Raw genomic sequence first — 19,422 nt, 5'->3', positions numbered from 1 at the left:
TTTGTCTCTCAATTTCTATTTGTTTGTCTCCTCAGCCCAGTGGCACTAGTGCTTTTTGTTTGAATCTATCTTTTCTAATCATCTATGTTAAAAATTGCAAATTTCCCTCAGGTAAAATTCCAAGAGTCTATCAAAACTGGCCAGAGAAGTTAACAAAGTACCAGGTAGAATTTCCAAAAAACAAAAACATAGTAATTGAAAATTAAAACTCAGGAACTGGACTAAACTAAGTATTAAAAACACATGAAAAAGTAAGTGAAAGATAGATCTGGAAACATTTCCTGAATGCAGCATTGAAAGTCGAAGGGATGAGAATAATGAAAAGGATGTAAAATACATAGAAGAAAGACTGGGAATTTCAACACCTGTCTAATCAGAGTTCTAGTAGGAAAAAAAAATGCTGGAGAGGCAGTATTTGAAGAAATAACCACTAAAAATCGCTATAATTGATTTAAAGGTACCGTGACCAAGTGGGATTTATACAAACTATGCAAGGTTGATTCAGTATTTGAAAATCAATTACTGTTATATCCATCAAATCAACAGGCTAAAAAAGAAAAATTATATAGTCCTATCAATAGATGCAGAAAAAACATCTGACAAAATCCAATACCTATTCATGATAAAAACTCTCAGCAAACTAGGATAGAAGGGAACTTCTCAACTTGATAAAGAACATCTACAAATACCATAGCTGACATCATACTTAATGATGGTAAAGTAGATGCTTTTCACTAAAATTAGGAATGAAGCAAAATTGTTCCCTCTCACCACTTCTGTTCAATATTATATTGAAAATCCTAGGTAATTCAGTAGGTCAAAGAAAGAAAAGAAAAAAATATACACATTGAGAAGGAAGTAATAAAGTTTTCTTTGCTTACAGATAACATATTTATCTATGTATAAAATCTCAAATAATTGACCAAAAAATGCTAGAACTAATAAGTGATTACAGCAAGGTTACAGGATACAATGTTAATTTACAAAAGTCAATTGCTTTCCTATATACCAGCAGTGAACAATTGAAATGTGAAATTAATAACACAATACTAACTTATACCAACCACACTCTTGGACCACAGCACAATAAAAATAGAAATCAATACTGAAATAATCACTCAAAACCACACAGTTACATAGAAATTAAACAATCTTAAGACTGTTCTAAGAAACTTCCAAAAATATGTCGCACTTAAAGGAATGGCCATTTTCTCTGAAAGAAATTGCTTTGATAGCCATGATCTTATTGCTAGCTGCTTTTACCAAAAGTCTTTTGTTAAAACTACCACCTACACTCTTTAAACAAGTAAAAACTGAAACCTCTTGCTAAAAAAAGAAAAAAAAGGAAAGAAAGAAAAAGAGAAGAAATTAAACAATCTGCTCCTGAATGACTTTGGGGCAAGTGATGAAATTAAAGCAGAAATAAAGAAATTCTTTGAAACAAATAAGAACAAAGATACAACATACAAGAATCTCTGAGACACAGCTAAGGCAGTGTTAAGAGGGAAGTTTATAGCACTAAACACCCACATCAAAAAGTTAGAAAGAGCTCAAATTAACTACCTAACATCAAAATTAGAAGAACTAGAGAAACAAGAGCAAACAAACCCCAAAGCTAGCAGAAGACAAGAAACAACCAAAATCAGAGCTGAACTGAAGGAAACTGAGATGCGAAAAACCTTACAAAAGATCAACAAATTCAAGAGTTGACTTTTTGAAAAAAATAATAAGATAGATAGACTGCTATCTAGACTAATAAAGAAAAAAGAGAGAAGATCCAAATAAACACAATCGGAAATGATGAAGGGGACATTACCACTGACCCCACAGAAATACAAAAACCTTCAGAGACGCCTACGAACAACTCTATGCACACAAACTAGAAAACCTAGAAGAAACTGATAAATTCCTGGATGCATACAACCTCCCAAGACAGAACTAGGAAGAAACTGAATCCCTGAACAGACCAATAATGAGTTCCAAAATTGAATCAGTATAAAAAGCCTGCCAACCAAAAAAAATGTCTAGGACCAGATGGATTCATAGCTGGATTCTAGCAGATGTATAAAGAAGATCTGGTACCATTCCTATTGAAACTATTCCCAAAAATTGAAGAGGAACCCCTCCCTAACTCATTCTATGATGCCAGCATCATCCTGATACTAAAACCTAGCAGAGACACAACAAAAAACAGAAAACTTCAGGCCAATATCCTTGATGAACATAGACACAAAAATCCTCAACAAAATACTAGCAAACCAAAACCAGCAGCACATCAAAAGCTAATCCACCAGCTTTATCACTGTGATCCAAGATTGGTACAACACATGCAAATCAATAAATGTGATTCATCAAATAAATAGAACTAAAAGCAAAATCCACATGATTATCTCAATAGATGCAGAATAGGCTTTTGATAAAATTCAACATCCCTTTGTCAGAGGCATTCAAACCAGATTGACTCCATCTTGAATAGGGGCTGGGTAAAATAAGGCTGAAACCTACAGGGTTGCATTCCCAGGAGGTTAGGCATTCTAAGTCACAGGAAGAGATAGGAGGTCGACACAACATAAAGGTCATTAAGTCCTTGCTGATAAAACAGTTGCAGTAAAGAAGCTAGCTAAAACCCACCAAAACAAAGATAGTGATGAGAGTGACCTCTGGAAGTCCTCACCGCTCATTATATGCTAATTATAATGCATTAGCATGCTAAAAGACACTCCCACTAGTGCAATGACAGTTTACAAATGCAATGGCAACATCAGGAAGTTACTCTAGATTGTCTAAAAAGGAAAGGAATCCTCAGTTCCTGGAATTGCCCACCCCTTTCCCAGAAAACTCATAAATAATCCACCCCTTGTTTAGCATATAATCAAGAAGTAACAATAAGTATCCTTAGTTGAGCAGCTCAAGCACTGCTCTGCCTGTGGAGTAGCCATTCTTTGTTTCTTTACTTTCTTAATAAACTTGTTTCACTTTACTCTATAGACTTGCCCGGAATTCTTTCTTGCATGAAATCCAAGAACCATCTCTTGGAGTCTGGATCAGGACCCCTTTCTGCTAACATTTTCATGTTAAAAACCCTCAACAAACTAGGCATTGAAGGAACATACTTCAAAAGAATAAGAGCCATCTATTACAAACCCACAGCCAACATCACACTGAATGGGCAAAAGCTGGAAGCATTCCCCTTGCAAACCAGAACAAGACAAGGATGCCCTCTCTCACCACTCCTATTCAACATAGTACTGGAAGTCCTGGCTAGAGTAATCATGCAAGATAAAGAAATAAAAGGCATCCAGCTAGGAAAAGAGGAAATCAAACTATTCCTGTTTGCAGACAACATGATTCTATACCTAAAAATTCCCATAGTCTCTGCCCAAAAGCTCCGTAAGCTAATAAACAACTTCAAAGTTTCAGGATACAAAATCAATGTACAATAATCAGTAGCATTCTTATACACCAAAAATATTCAAGCTAAAAACCAAATCAGTAATGTAATCCCATTCACAATAGCAACAAAAAAGAATAAAATACCTAGGAATACAGCTGAGAGGTGAAAGATCTCTACAAGGAGAATTTCAAAATGCTGCTCAAATAAATCAGAAATGACACAAACAAATGGAAAAACATTCCATGCTCATGGATAAGAAGAATCAATATATTGTTAAAATGGCCATACTGCCCAAAGCAATTTACAGATTCAATGCTATCCTTGTCAATCTACCAATGACATTCTTCACAGAATTAGCACAAACTATTTTAAAATCCATATGGAACCAAAAATGAGCCCAAATAGCCAAAGCAATCCTAGGCAAAAAAAAAAAAAAAAAACAGAAAACAAACAAACAAACAAAGCTGGAGGCATCATGCTACCCAACTTCAAACTCTACTACAAGGCTACAGCAACCAAAACAGCATGGTACTGGTATAAAAACAGACACATAGGCCAATGGAACAGAACAGACAATCCAGAAATAATGCTGCACCCCCACAATCATCTGATCTTTGACAAAGTTGACAAAAATAAGCAACGGGGAAAGAACTCTCTATTCAATAAATGGTGCTGGGATAACTGGCTAGCTATTTACAGAAGATGTTTGGTTTTCCCAACTTTATAGATTCAATGTAATTCAAATAAAAAGCCCAGCAAGCTATTTTGTGGATATCAACAAATTCAAATTTATATGGACAGCCAAGAGACCCAAAATAGCCAACACAATACTGATAAGGCAGAATAAACTGGAAGAATTAACACTACTTGACTTCAAGGCTTAGCATAAACGTATAGTAATCAAGAAAGTGTAGTATTGGTAAAAGAATAGACAAATTGATCAATGGAACATAATAGGGAGCCCAGAAATAGATCTATACAAATATACTCACCTGATCTTTGACAAAGGAGCAAAGGAGATTCAACGGAGAAAGGCTAGTCTTCTCAACAATTGCTCCTGGAACAACTGGCCATCCACATGTTAAAACAATATATATAGACACTGACTTCACACATTTCACAACTCATAATTCAAAACAGATTATATACCTAAATGTAAAGTGCAAAACTAAAACTTCTAGAAGATAACATAAGAGAAAATCTAGGTGACCTTGTGTTTGGTGATAACTTTTTAGATACTACACCAAAAGCACAATTCACGAAAGAAAAAATTGGTAATCTGGACTTCACTTAAAGTTAAAACTTTTGCTCTGTGAAATACACTGTTAAGAACATTAAAAGACAAGCCACAGACTGGGAGAAAATATTTGCAGAATACATATCTGACAAAGAACTTGTATTCAAATATACAAAGAAGTCTTGAAACTCAGTAATAAGAAAACTAAGAACTCGATTTAAAAAATAAGCTAAAGATCTGAAAAACACCTCCTCGGAGGAAATACACAGATGGCAAATAAACATATGAGACCACATACACCATACACCATATACCCAATGACATAATAACACCTTATGTCATTAGGGAAATGCGAATTAAAACAAGATACCACCACACGCCTATTAGAATGGCTCAAATCCAAAAACTGACAATACCAAATACTGGGGAGACTGTGGAGCAATGCAAACTCTTATTTATTACTGGTGGAAATGCACAGTGGTATAGCCACTTTAGAATACTGTTTGGCAGTTTCTTACAAAGTTAAATATAGTCTTACCATAGAGCTCAGGAATTGCACTCGTAGGTATTTGCCCAAATGAGTTGAAAATTTACGTTCACATAAAATCTGCTAGGAATGTTTATTACAGCTTTGTTCATAATTGCCAAAGACTGGAAGCACCAAGAAGTCCTTCCAAAAGGTGAATGGATAAACAAATTGTAGTACATCTATCCATGCGGTGAAATATTATTTAGTATTTAGCCGTTAAAGGAAATGAGCTATCAAGCCACAAGACCTGGAACAAACTTAAGTACATATTGCTTGATAAAAGAGGCCAATCTGGGCTGGGCGAGATGCCTCACGCCTGTAATCCTAGCACTTTGAGAGGCTGAGGTGGGTGGATTGCCTGAATTCAGGAGTTCGAGACCAACCTGGGGAACATGGTGAAACCCCATCTCTACTAAAATACAAAAAATTGGCCGCGCATGGCGGCACACGCCTGTAGTCTCAGCTACTTGGGAGGCTGAGGCAGGAAAATTGCTTTAACTCAGGAGGCGGAGGTTGCAGTGAGCCGAGATCACGCCACCGTGCTCCAGCCAAAAAAATAAAATAAAATAAAATAAGAAGCCAATCTGAACATGTCTAAGGTCTCCAATGTAATCTTGAGTAGTAATGGTAATAGAAAATATCCATGCATCTATATAACATCCTAACTTTTATAAAAATGCTTCTAAATGTAACCATTAATATGTGTTTATGGGCTTTGCATAGATGTCAATCATGACATTAAGAGGTGTCTTTCTTTTCCTCTTTTGCTAAGAAGTTTTTGTTTGTTGTTGTTTTTTAAGAATCATGAATAGATTTTAAATATCATCAAACAGATTTTCCTTATCCCCTGACCATTAAAATGGCCACATTTTAAAATTTGATTCCTTAATATGGAATATGAGTTACAATGATATAATTTTAGTTGTTGAACCACTGTTGTGTTTCTGATGTAAAGTTGTCACAGTCTATTTTTTAATATGTTGTTTGATTCAACTTGTTGATATATTTACTGTGTTTACATCCATGTTCATAAGTGAAATGTGGCTATAATTTTTTTTTTCCTTGTTCTTCTATGGTCTCAAAAAATTAATAGGTCCTGTTTCCTCTTTTTTTTCTTCTTTTTTTTGAGACAGAGTCTTGCTGTGTTGCCCAGGTTGGACTGGGAGTGCAGTGGCACGATCTTGGCTCACTGGAACCTCCACCTCCCAGGTTCAAGTGATTCTCTTGCCTCAGCCTCCTGAGTAGCCGGGATTACAGACACCCACCACCACGCCCGGCTAATTTTTGTATTTTTAGTAGAGATGGCATTTCACCATGTTGGCCAGGCTGGTCTCAAACTCCTGGTCTCAAGTGATCTGGCTGCCTTGGCCTACCAAAGTGCTGGGATTACAAGTGTGAGCCACCATGCCTGGCTGTTTCCTTTTAAAAGAAATTTTTTTTAACAACCTTTTAGCAGTTTGTGTAAAATGGGGTTTAGTTGTTTCTTGAACATTTGTTAAGACTGCCTATAAATCTATATACAGATAACATCTTTATTGTAGAAGGTAGACATTTTAATATTATTATTTTTGAATGATTATTTATTTGCTCAGATTTTCTAAGCTTTATTGGTGACTTATATTTTCATAGAAAATAATCTATTTCATCTAGGTTTTACAAATTTATTGAATATGGCTATTCAAATTATCTTTCTAAGGCTTTTTAAGTCTCTACTATAGCTGTTTTTCTTGTTTTGATCCTTTATGTTTTCCTTCTTTTTGTCTCTATCTTTATATTGGTCTGTTTATTATTATTCTAAAATAAAAAAAACTTTTGGAGGTATTATCTCTTTTTCTGTTATTTTGTTTTCTAAATAATTAAATTCTACTCTCATGTTTATTTTCTTCTATATTATCTGAGTTCATTCTATCTTATTTTTAACTTCATGAATTAAGTGCTCAGTTTATTTATTGTTTTTTATTTATTGTATTCTAAAATGTAAAGCCTATCAAGTTCCCTCTAAGTTCCATTTTAGCTGCACTGCACCTGTTGTTTATCTGGAGTGATTTCACTATCTTTTGATGTCTTAGTTGGACCTTGAGTTGTTTGGAAGTAAGGTTTTGTTTTCACAACTAATTTTTAACTATTTGCATTGATTTTTAATTTTATTTCACGTTTGTCAGAGAACATTGTTCCTATAATATCAGCTTTAAAAAAAATAGAGACGGATTCTCACTCTGTCACCCAGGCTGAAGTACAGTGGCATGATCACAGCTCGCTGCAGCCTTGAACTCCTAGGATCAAGCAATCCTCCTGCCTTAACCTCCTGGGTAGCTGGGATAACAGTCATGTGTTACCATGCCCTGCCAATTTCTTACTTTTTTTTTTTTTTTTAAGAGATGGGGGTCTCTCTATGTTGCCCAGGCTGGCCTTGAACTCCTGGCCTCAAGTGATCCTCCTGCAGGTTTGTTTCATGGTTGTGTGATGCTGAGGTTTGGGGTATGATTGAAGCCGTCACTCAGATAGCGAGCATAGTAACCAGTAGGTAGTTTTTCAACCTTTTCTCTCTCCTTCCCTTCCCACTCCTGTAGTCCCCAGTGTCAACTGTTCCCATCTTTATGTCTAATCTTATTTTTTTTAAATAAGCATACTTTTATTTGCTGACGCCATTACACAAACTGATTACATTAGCAACAAAAAAAGTGTTTTCTTGAGTTGAAGTCAGAGGCAGTTACTTCCCAAAATGTTGAGTAAAACAGGGTACGTACCCAATGTGTAGCTTCCATATATACGTGAAAACGTGGTATTTGGTTTTCGGTTTCTACATTAATTTCCTTAGGATAATGGTCTCCAACTGCATCCATGTTACTGCAAAGAACATAATTTCATTCTTTCTTAGGGCTGCATAGTATTCTATAGTGTACATGTACCACATTTACTGTTTTTAATTGAATCTAAAAAATTTTTTAAATGCTTTCAATTAAATTGTGACATGCCCTTTTATCAAGATTTTTATTGTGTGCTTACTGAAATACACCTTTTTGATTTACTTAGACGTGTACTCAACTATGTATAATTTTTGTACATACAAAAAGAAATATGTAAGCAAAACAAATCATTTAAGGTATTTCTAAAATTTCTTCACATTTACATTTGTGTTCAGTCACTTTAACTCAGTGGCACAAATATCTGTTTTTCTATCCAGTATCATCCCATGTATCATAAAGAAAGTTTGTGATGCAGCATTTTTAAAAAGTGCTTCATTATTAACCTCTGGGATTTTCTTACAAATTGCTGACACTGGCTCAACAGGTTTTAATGCTGGCTATGACTAAGGGAAAAGAGTAAATTAGTATTGATTCTGCATAGGTATGGATCTAGATAAAATTTGGGGCTCTGTGCGCATAGAAGGGGAAAGAGGATACTGGGGGACAACTGGCAGTCTTAAGAAACATGGTAGTCATTTCCATATTATATACGCAAGGTAAATGAAGCCCAGAGAAGTAGACTAATTTGCCCAATGATGCACAATTACTGCCACAGAGCCAGGATGAAGTCCAAATATACGCAGCTCTGCAATCCTACCCTGAAACATAAATCTAGAGTTAATAAGTAATAACAAGTGTTGGGTAACTCCAACACTTTGGCAGACTAAGTCAGGAGTTCAAGACTAGCCTGGGCAACACAGGGAGATCCCGCCTTTACAAAAAATTAAAAATTAGCAGGGCACGGTGGTGCGTGCCTGTAGTTCCAACTACTCGGGAGGCTGAGGTAGGAGGATCACTTGAGCCTGGGAGGTAGAAGCTCTAGTGAGCCATGATTGCACCACTGCACTCTAGCCTGGGCAACAAGAGTGAGACCCTGTCTTAAAAAAATATGTAAATGTGCTTCTCCTTAAACTCAACTGTTCCTCTGGAATTTAGTCTAAAAATACCAGTACAAATGTGCAAACACATATAGGATCTACATGAGGGAGTCACTTCTGCAGACTTTAAATTGGAAACTAGTGTCGTAAATAAGGGTGGAGGGTAAGGTGGCAGATACATGGAAATTGAAGAGTCAGCAGTAGCAGTATCATTATTAGTGCAAGCAATAGCATATATAACCAGCAAGCACAGTAGTGATGTTCCCACTAGACCAGTTCCACAGTGTGATTTTGGGAATTTGCCTTGGTAGGCCAGTCTCCAAGATGGTTCTTTGCCATCCCAGAGATTCTGTGAGTTGCTAAGCATCTTTCAATAAATTCTCTTCCTGCTTAAACTGTTATATTGGTTTCCATTGATTGCAAGGAGAAGTCTAACTGATACACTGGCCACCTCTAGACCAGTTCCACAGTGTGATTTTTGGGAATTTGTCTTGGTAGGCCAGTATCCAAGATGGTTCTTTGGATCCCGGAGATTCTGTGAGCTGCCAAGTATCTTTCAATAAATTATCTTCCTGCTTAAACTGTTATATTGGTTTCCACTGATTGCAAGAAGTCTAACACATACACTGGTCACCTCTCTTTTCCTCCAAACTGCCAAGTTGTTACCGCCTTAGGATCTTTGCTTTCCATGTTCGTCTGCCTTGATCACACAGGGCCCATTTCTTTGTATCATTCAGGATTTAGGCCAAATATCACCCACCTTGCAGCAGAAACGACCCAGATCATCCTCCTTTTTTTTTTCTTTTTATTATTATTATTTTTTTTGAGACGGAGTCTCGCTCTGTCGCCCAGGCTGGAGTGCAGTGGCGCGATCTCGGCTCACTGCAAGCTTCGCCTCCCGGTTTTTTTTTGTTTTTTTTTTGTTTTTTTTAAAGAGACAGGGTTTCCTTCTGTAGCTCAGGCTGGGGTGGCACGATCATGGTTCACTATAGTCTCCATCTCCTGGGCCAGGCCTCAAACAATTCTCCCACCTCAGCCTCCTGAACTCCTGAATATCTGGGACTAGAGGAGCATGCCATCATGCCCAGCTAATTTTTTTATTTTTAAATTTTGGAGAGACAGAGTCTTGCTATATTGTCCAGGTTGTTCTCAAACTCCTGCACTCAAGTGATCCTCCCCGCTTAGCTCCTCAAGCACTGGGACTCCACTGGTGTGAGTCACTGCTTACCTCCCCAGGTCCCCTTCTGAAGAAGTTCTACACCCACATCTTTCCCTTTGTATGAAATCTCCCTGTTTTATTTGTCTTCACAGAACTTATCACTAGATGAAATTATTTAGTTCACATGTATTTGTTTTCTTGTTTATTTCTTCCCCTCTCTACCAATAGAAGCTTGAAAAATTACTTGCCAAGAAAATTGTCTGGCACGTAATATGGGCAATATATTTCTGTTGAATTAACAAATGAAGCAAAGAATTTTATATCTTTGTTTTGTAATACCACTAAATTGGGAACATCTTTTGAATATCTATCAATAGGAAATTAGTTATACAGATAGGGGTACAACCATACAACACATCTACTAAAAAGGTAAAAGTGTATTTTCTGTATCTTGACACAGAATTCTGCAATATAACGCTGAGTGAAACAGTGATGAAAGTAGTTTATAAATATATAATTTCACATGTGTAATATACATAGAAAGAACACGGAAAGATATTAAGAACACTGTGGTGAGAAGTTAATACTATAATGAAAACAGTAAGGTAGAAAGAGAGGAGAAAATCCTGCTTTTTGCTTGATAATTTTTTGTATTTTTTTTTGCAACAATCATGTATGCATTGAGACTTCCTTATGGTTGCAAACAAACTAGGCTGAAAATATAAATTTACTGAAAAAATATCAAGGTATGATAGTCTTCATAATGAAATGAAGGGTTGAATACACAGTTACTGAAAGGGTACACGTAACACTGGGTCTCAGGAGATCCCAGAAACAGTGATATAAAATTTTTCAGATTTCTTCCCATCAATCTCCTATCTCAGCTTCTCTTTACATGTCAGCTTTATCTCACTGCAAAAAATTTTTTGTCCTGATAGTAAAGAATGTTATTGTTTCTAAGTCTTCCATGTGATCTCATCTACCCTCATTTCTCTACCAGTTGAGAAAGACTAATCTGTCTTTTCCAGGCCCAGATTGAAAAATCCCAAACTTTTGGCTGGGCACCATGGCTTAAGCCTATAACCCCAGCACTTTGGGAGGCTGAGGTGGGCAGATTGCTTGAGTCCAGGAGTTTGAGGCCAGCCTGGGCAACATGGCAAAACCCCATCTCTACAAAAAATACAAAAAAATTAGCTGGGTGTGGTGATGCAACCTGTAGTCCCAGCTACTCAGGAAGCTGAGATGGGAGAATCATCTGAGTCTGAGAGTTTGAGGCTGCAGCAATTGCACCACTGCACTTCAGCCTGGGTGACAAAGTAAGACCCTATCTGAAAAAAAGAAAGAAAGAGAAAAGAGAAGGATTCAAGCGATTCTGCTGCTTCAGCCTCCCGAGTAGCTGGGGCTACAGGCACGTGCCACCACACCCGGCTAAATTTTTTTTTGTATTTTTAGTAGAGACGGGGTTTCACTATGTTGGCCAGGCTGGTCTCAAACTCCTGACCTCGGGATCCGCCCGCCTCGGCCTCCCAAAGTGCTGGGATTATAGGCGTGAGCCACCATGCCCGGCAGACATTAACACCATTTCTATTCAACATTATATTTTGTGTCTTCACTGGTACGTAAAGCAAGAAAAATAAATAAAACCATAAAGATTAGAAAAGAAGAATTCACAGATGACACAATTTGGGATATAGAAAATTAAACAGAACCAATATATAGATGATTAAAAGTAATATGAAAGTTTAGCAAAGTTGCTGGATATACAAAATCAACATATAAAAATGTGTTGCACTCCAAATAGTTAAAAATTAAAAACTTAAATATGATGCCATTTATCATATCATTAAAATATGAAATACTAGGAATAGATGTTTAAACAGTATGTAAAATATTTGTAGATAAAACTATAATACTTCAGTAAAAGACACTAAAGAACAACGAAATAAAAGGAGAAATATACAATATTCATGAATTGGAAGACACAAAGTTGTAAAGATGTATTTATGCCTAGTTGTTGGGTAAGCAGGAGAGTACAGGCAAGCTCACACTGGTAGGTGGGTGTTAGGCAGGAAGCCAAGTGCACAGAACAAGATAGAGCACCACTGTGGATGCTGCTGGAACTGGGAGCTACAGGAAACTAGTGCTTCTGTGGGTGACTTGGACAAGGGCAGCTCTGGGCAGCTGCACAGGCAAAGCTTGGGTGGCTGGCTCACTAGAGCCAGGGTAGCGTTGCTTGCAGGGCTCCTCACAGCCAGCTTGCAGGGCTCCAGGCATGTACACATTGTGGGTCTGAAGAATGGGCTAAGAGAGCAGTGACCTGGGAAGGCACAAATTCATGCCATTCTCCTGGCTATGCCTCTGCCGCCCAAGTCTAGAAATTGACACAGTGGCCACTAGAGAAATCTGCCTCCTTTAGGTACCTCATACCGGAGAAAACTACACAGGCCAAGCTATAGAAAATAAAAGCAATAGAGAATAGAGGCCAAGCAATAGAGAATAAAAGCCACCAGGACCAGGAAGGAAAACTTCCTCCTCCTGCAATGTCTCTCCAGCTCCCACTTCTTAAGAAGATTAACATCATGCCCACTGGCTAAGGAAAAATATTTCAAGGACCCAGGTCCATGTTTACTGATCAGGCAAAAAGGTAAATTTGGGGCTGAGAGGCAATCAGTTGATAACTGGCATAGCTGCTTGATAAATACTGCCTAACAATGAGTCATCTTATAGTAGAAGGTATATCTCAATAAAACATTTAGAAAAGCAATGAGAAGTAGAACATCTGGATGCCTAATGCTTTTACAATATGTCACTCATGGTAGGAGAAAAATACTAGTACGCAGGGGGTCTTCCTCAGGCTAGGTAGCATTTAATCTACCAGAAGGGAACCAAATATGTTCTTAGGGGCATCATTGAAGACTTCTTAGAACCATTTACAGAGCCTGTGCAGTTATCTGTGGTTTGTCCTAGGTGAAGGAGGAAGTGATTTCTAAAGGAGGAGGGAAATGATTTCTAAAGAACCAATATGTGGCATTCAAATTAATACCATGAGTTCTTTTGCCTCACTGGACACACATTTGAATAATACAAATGATGTGAGATTTCAGTGATAGACATTTACAGTGACAACTTTTACATCTTCATCAGGGTAATTGCTTCTGTCCTCTAGATCATCCACATTTTTATGTTCACACAATCTCTAGGTAACTCATCTTTAAACATTGCTTCGAAGACTTCCACAAACTGGATATGGAAACTAGTATGTGATCCTTTGAATAGGTACCACCAATAGCTATACTACTATAGTATTTCTCATGATGACCTTGGTTAAATCTTAATCACATTTATTCAGATGATTGATATTTTATGCCATATTTTTTGCCCAAATTAGCCAGAACCATCAAAATCCATAAGGAAGTATTTTAAGGCTGTAGATGTATTAAAGTAGGCTACCTGCTATTTTTGTTTTTGTTTTACTTTCGTATTTTAACAGAATAAAGGATTATTGCTTTTTCATGTCCCGGTCCAATATGGGTTAACAGACATAATGAAAGGGTTCTACTCCATGCAGTCATTCAGGGACCTAAGTTTTTAATATCTAGTAGCTCCACCTTCCCCAAGAAGCAGAGTCCTCTGAATTCTCCACACCTGGCCTTCAGAAAAGGAAAGTAGAAAAATAAGTCAATATCCATATTTAACCACTACAATCATGACACCCATCACTTCTCACATTCCACTGGTGACATCTAGTCATATAATCTTATCTAAGTACAAGGGGATCTGGGAAACATAGTCTAGCTGCGTGCCCAAAAATAACAGGAGGAAACTGATATTGGTTGTCACTACTGATTTCTATCACAGTTGATAGAAAGTTGTATTTTTCACGTGTCTATTTCTAATAGCCACCTCCTTTTAGCATGAATAATGTCATGGCTGTACAACTGTTTTAGCAGGTTCACATTCTGTATTAGTTGCAAGTTGCCTTTGTTTGCAAGTATCAGAGACCTAATGCAAAATAGCTCAAATAAAAAGGAGGATTGGCCGGAGTGGTGGCTCACGCCTGTAATCCCAGCACTTTGAGAGGCCAAGGTGGGCAGATCACCTGAGGTCAGGAGTTCAAGACCAGCCTGGCCAACATGGCGAAACCCTGTCTCTATTAAAAATACAAAAACTAGCTGGGCATGGTGGCAAGTGCCTATAATCCCAGCTACTCAGGAGGCTAAGGCAGGAGAATCACTTGAACCTGGGAGGAGGAGGTTGCAGGGAGCCAAGATCATGCCACTGCACTCCAGCCTGGGTGACAGAGTGAGACTCTGTCACAAAAAAAAAAAAAAAAAGAGGATTTATTCGCTCACATAATAATCAAACCTCAGATAGGAGAGGGATAGAGCAAATCTTAGGGACAACCAGAATAACAATGGGATTCTCTCTCTTTCTGATCTATTATTTTTTCCCTGCATATATTTATTTATTTAAAATATAGGAGATATGCATTCAGATACAAACATGTTTCTGAAGGTGGGAAATTGGTGCAGTCACATTGGAAAATAGTCTAGTAGTTTCTGAAACGGTTAAACATAACTTTACCACAAGACCCAGTAATTTTACTCCTAGGAATATACCCAAGAGAAATGAAAACATATGTCCACAAAAAAATGTGTACACGAATATTTATAGAAGCATTATTCACAATAGCTAAAAGGAAGAAACAACCCAATGTCCATCAACTGATGAATAAACACCCGGTGGTATATCCATTAATGGAATATCTGGCCACAGAAAGAAATGGAGTACTGATACATGCTACAGTATGGATGAATCTTGAAAACATTATGCTAAGTGAAAGAAGCTAGACACAAAAGACCCAAATTGTTGTATGATTCCACTTACATGAAAAGTCCAAAGTAGGCAAATCTATACAGACAGAAAGATTATGGGTAGCAGATATGGGGGATTGGAGAGATACCTAAAGGTCGTGGGGTTTTTCAGGACAATGGAAATGTTTTAGACTTGATTGTGGTGATAGATGCATAATTCTGTGAATGCTAATAGCCACTGAATTTTACACTTTAAGTGGGCAAATTGTATAATGTGAATTATGTCAATAAAATCATTTAAAAGAACATGTAGACATGGACGACAGGTAAAATGAGCATGGCTGTGTTCCAATAACATTTTATTTATAAAAACAGGCAACTCACCAATTGGCCATCATTTGCTGACCCTTGTTATAGAGTAATAAAAACTAATTTTTTAGCTGGGCACTGGCTTACCAGAAAATAAAATACCGCCTTTTCCACATGTCTTGCAGAGGATTGTGTGTAACATTTGGGAACTATCCTGAAATGAAACAATTGTGCTTTTCTTTGAATCCCCTAGTCTTTCCTGTTCACTGGAATGGCTACAGCTCTAACAGCCATCTTAGATCATGAAATTACCTTGGAAAATGGACACCACAGATAGTGGAGCAAAAAGATAGGAGGAGCCTGGAATCCTCACCCCATGAATAACTGTACGAACTCTAAATTGATTTCATCTAGACGTCTCAAAAGAAAAAAATTAATTTATGTCATGTTTAAATAAACTTATTTTGAAAATTTCTATTACTTCCTCATAGCTGAACATAATTCCAACTATTATACCCCTTAAGGAATTAAAAAAACAGCTATACCTCCTGGAAGGATCAAGTGGATGCTAAAGGAAGCTCAAATCTATGTCTGTCTTTTTTTTGTTTTGTTTTGTTTAACAGCAATTCATTCTTAATATACTGGCCTTTTAAGCTGGAGTCTTACAACTACTTGAGTTCATATTTGTAAAAAAGATGTAAGAGGATATATTCTCTGATTAGCCAATCCTGTGTTAACTTTAAAAAAATCAGATTTCATAAATAGAAGCAGTAACATATCCCTTATCAGAACAGTTCCACTGTTTACTAAGTCCCTGTAGCTAAGTACAAGCCCCAGGGCTTAGCCCAAGTCCTGATCACTATGTACACAGAGTCTGTTGTGGGTTTCCTCATGAGTTCGGTAGTGTGAACATTAGCGTGTGACATCCTCTGCTCTGCAGAACACAAAAATAACAGGGTCCTCTGGGTATCCAACTTTCCTTGACAAGATTAAAGTAATGTCTAAAGAGCTCTAAAAGTGTCACAGACGATCTATAGACATCATATTTACATTTGTTCATAAAGATACAGGGCTGCAAAGTCACCATAGCATAACTTCTCCTTAAGAGTGTGAGACATAAACACAGACCTAATGTTCTCATGACCGCCCCTACCCAAAAAAGGTATCTCTGTGTTGCAGAGTCACACTCTGTGATGGATTGAACGTTTGTGTGCCCTTCAAATTCATATGGTAAAGCCCTAACCCCCGCTGTGGCTATATCTGGAGATGGGGCCTCTAAGGAAGTAATTAAGATGAAATGAGGTCATAAGGGTGGGTCCCTGATCTGACAGAATTAGTATCTTATAAGAAGATACACCAGAAAGTTCTCTCTCTTTCTCTTCCATGCCTCTTCATCTCGAGTATGTACCGAGGAAAGGCCATATGAGGATATTGTGAGAAGGCAGCCAGCTGCAACCCAGGAAGAATGCCCCTCACCAGAAAGCAAATTGGTCAAAACCCTGGTTTTGAACTTTGAGCTTCCAGAACAGTGAGAAAATAAATCTCTGTGTGTAAGCCACTCAGTCTATGGTATTTTGGCTGTGTCAACAGACTAATACACACTCCAAAAAAAGAGTGTGAAGAAATTTTTGTTTCAGCGTCATTTTCCAATTGTCCTCTGCTAAAATCTACTTTAATCCCGGCATGGTCATAAGCTGGTTTTACACTCTAGACCTGCTTGAAACTTAAACTTGGCTCACTCTCACGGGTGATTTTTAGGTTCGTTGGATGCTGCAACTCCTATGACACACAGAATGATCAAACATGGATTCCTGGGACTTGGGACTTTTGGTACTAAAGCAGGGAAAGTCCAAGGACACTGGACAAGTTGGTCACTCTAGATAGGCAATACATTCTGTTCCTCCAGCTATTGCTCCATCTACAGCTATGGCTTCTCTAATAATCCATACCATACAGATTCTCTCCATACACAAGAGTCAAAAAGGTCTCAGGCCAACTTTCTCTTTTTTTCACGTGGCCCACATCTGCTGCACGAGAAACACTCAGGCATCATTTGCCTTGACAAACTACGGCAGTGACTACAGATCCCAACATAGCAACTTTCCTTCACTCCTATGCCAAAATTCTCACTGGCCCATCTCTCCTACCCCTGGGATTTCCCAGATGTGAGTCACGATACTACTGTACCTCTCAAAACCCAGGAAATGCATGTCAAGTTCTCTGAGTATTGCTATTGAAGACCCCTTCACTAGACTTGAAGGTGACTGGGGAAGCATATAACAATGGCTCTCCCCAAAACTTCTCCTCATAAACTCATCTCTTTCAACATCTTCTTTTAACCCATGAAACTGGTGAAAGGTTCCAATAGCGGCAAAACCAGTTCTTGGACTGTGGCTGCCAATACAGGGAGCAAAACTGATCAAGGGCTCTAGATGCTTGCTGTACTCTGAATTCCCGGGCCACATTTTCACCCATGGGCTGCTCCAGCCGGTGACTGAGAGCAGCACAGATAATAAGGCAGGCTGGCTCCTGAAAGAAGGACTCCTCTGACAGGTGATTTTGGCTTGAGGATTTCCAATAGCCTTTCTAAATCTTGCTTAGACTGTTTGGCAGTCCAGGAAACTTCCACCACCCTTCCCTCTCTCTCTGCTTTACTCAATTTCAGACTTGCAGCCTCTCCCAGCCTTGCTTGGCTCCCTCCCATTCTCTCTCGCAGGTGTTTCCTCTAATAAAATTGTTGCACATTTAATCCCATCATAACAACTTCTCATCAGAGCCAGACTAATGTAAAGACATTTCTTTGGAAAACATGCATCTTGTCAGCACCTCACTTTGGCGTTTCATAGTTGTTGCTTTATAATGCTGCAGGCAAAACTTCCAGTTTATAGTTATACTACTAACCACAAGATGAATGAATGACATGGTAAGATAAAAAAACAGGAAAAATGATGGATTTTACTTTACATTTCTTGTTGTTCAACCCCTCCATTTTTGTTAAAATATATGTCTAATTTGAATGCGCATCAAGATGAATTTTTAGTAAGACTTATCACTGTGGGTGCTGAGTATGTGAGCAGGAACATCATAGATGCTAATTTACCTTTTAGTAGGCAACCAGGCCTGTGCCAGAACTTGGATAAGAAGGCTGTTACATGCTACCCTGGAGTTCCAAAGTAACCCCAATATCACCATCTGTCTTTGTTCCTCCACATTTTCTTCTTCCCGTGATCCCCTCTCATTTTTCCTTTCTATCTTCTTTTACTTGTTTTGTCACTGCTTTAGAAGTCACTAATAAGCAATAGTGGGAAGTAGAGTATGTGAATAAAGAATGAAGCTTTCTTTGGCAGTCTGAAATAAATTGCTTAAAACTGTACCCCAAAGCAGCCAGAATAAAAATAGCTTTTTATATTTGTTCTCCACCATTTCAAGTATCCAAACGCCCCACATGACTTGACCCCTGCAACTTTGTTTTAGGGAAGACTTTTGGTGGTAACATACTCTCATACGAAAGTGTGTGAAAAACATCAATTTGCTTTTTTACTTTTCCTGTGAGGATTATAGAACCAAAACAAAATATCGAAAATTTTGAGAATACACTGACTCACAAAAATCCAATGCTTTTCTAGTCAAACAGGATTTCTCTACGTGATTTGTATCAAGGACGGTCATTTATCAAAATGTGACAACATGCCTTTGCCGTCATTATAACAGCAGGCAATTAAAAATGTTTTTACCATAGCCAGTTTGCTTATTTTTCTATTTTAAAAGGGTTTTATAGCAGATATGCAAAAGAGAAAGCAGAGAGAAAAAAATAAAATCACTCTCTATTCAAACACTATCACTGTTAATTTTGATGTATTTCTTGTGTTTTTCTAGGCTTAATTTGTTTTTACAAAAACATAGCCTTAGTGGCTAGTCCCACTTTATTATGTGAGTACTGGTCAATGCAGAAAGAAGACTAAACAAACGACAGATTGGTTTTCAGTCATATTCTAAAGAAACAGAAGCCAAACAAACACTTGGTCTGGTGGAAAGTCCAAGATTATGGTCCTTGGCCCTCTGTTAAGGCCAGCTAGAGTATCTGGTTATGGTGAGAGGTCTCCAACTGTCTTAGTCCTGGATTTAAAAGGGCCTAA

Source organism: Pan paniscus, chromosome 8, assembly GCF_029289425.2.
Source record: "Pan paniscus chromosome 8, NHGRI_mPanPan1-v2.0_pri, whole genome shotgun sequence".
Lineage (NCBI taxonomy): Eukaryota > Metazoa > Chordata > Mammalia > Primates > Hominidae > Pan > Pan paniscus.
Note: the sequence above shows the minus strand (reverse complement) of the source record.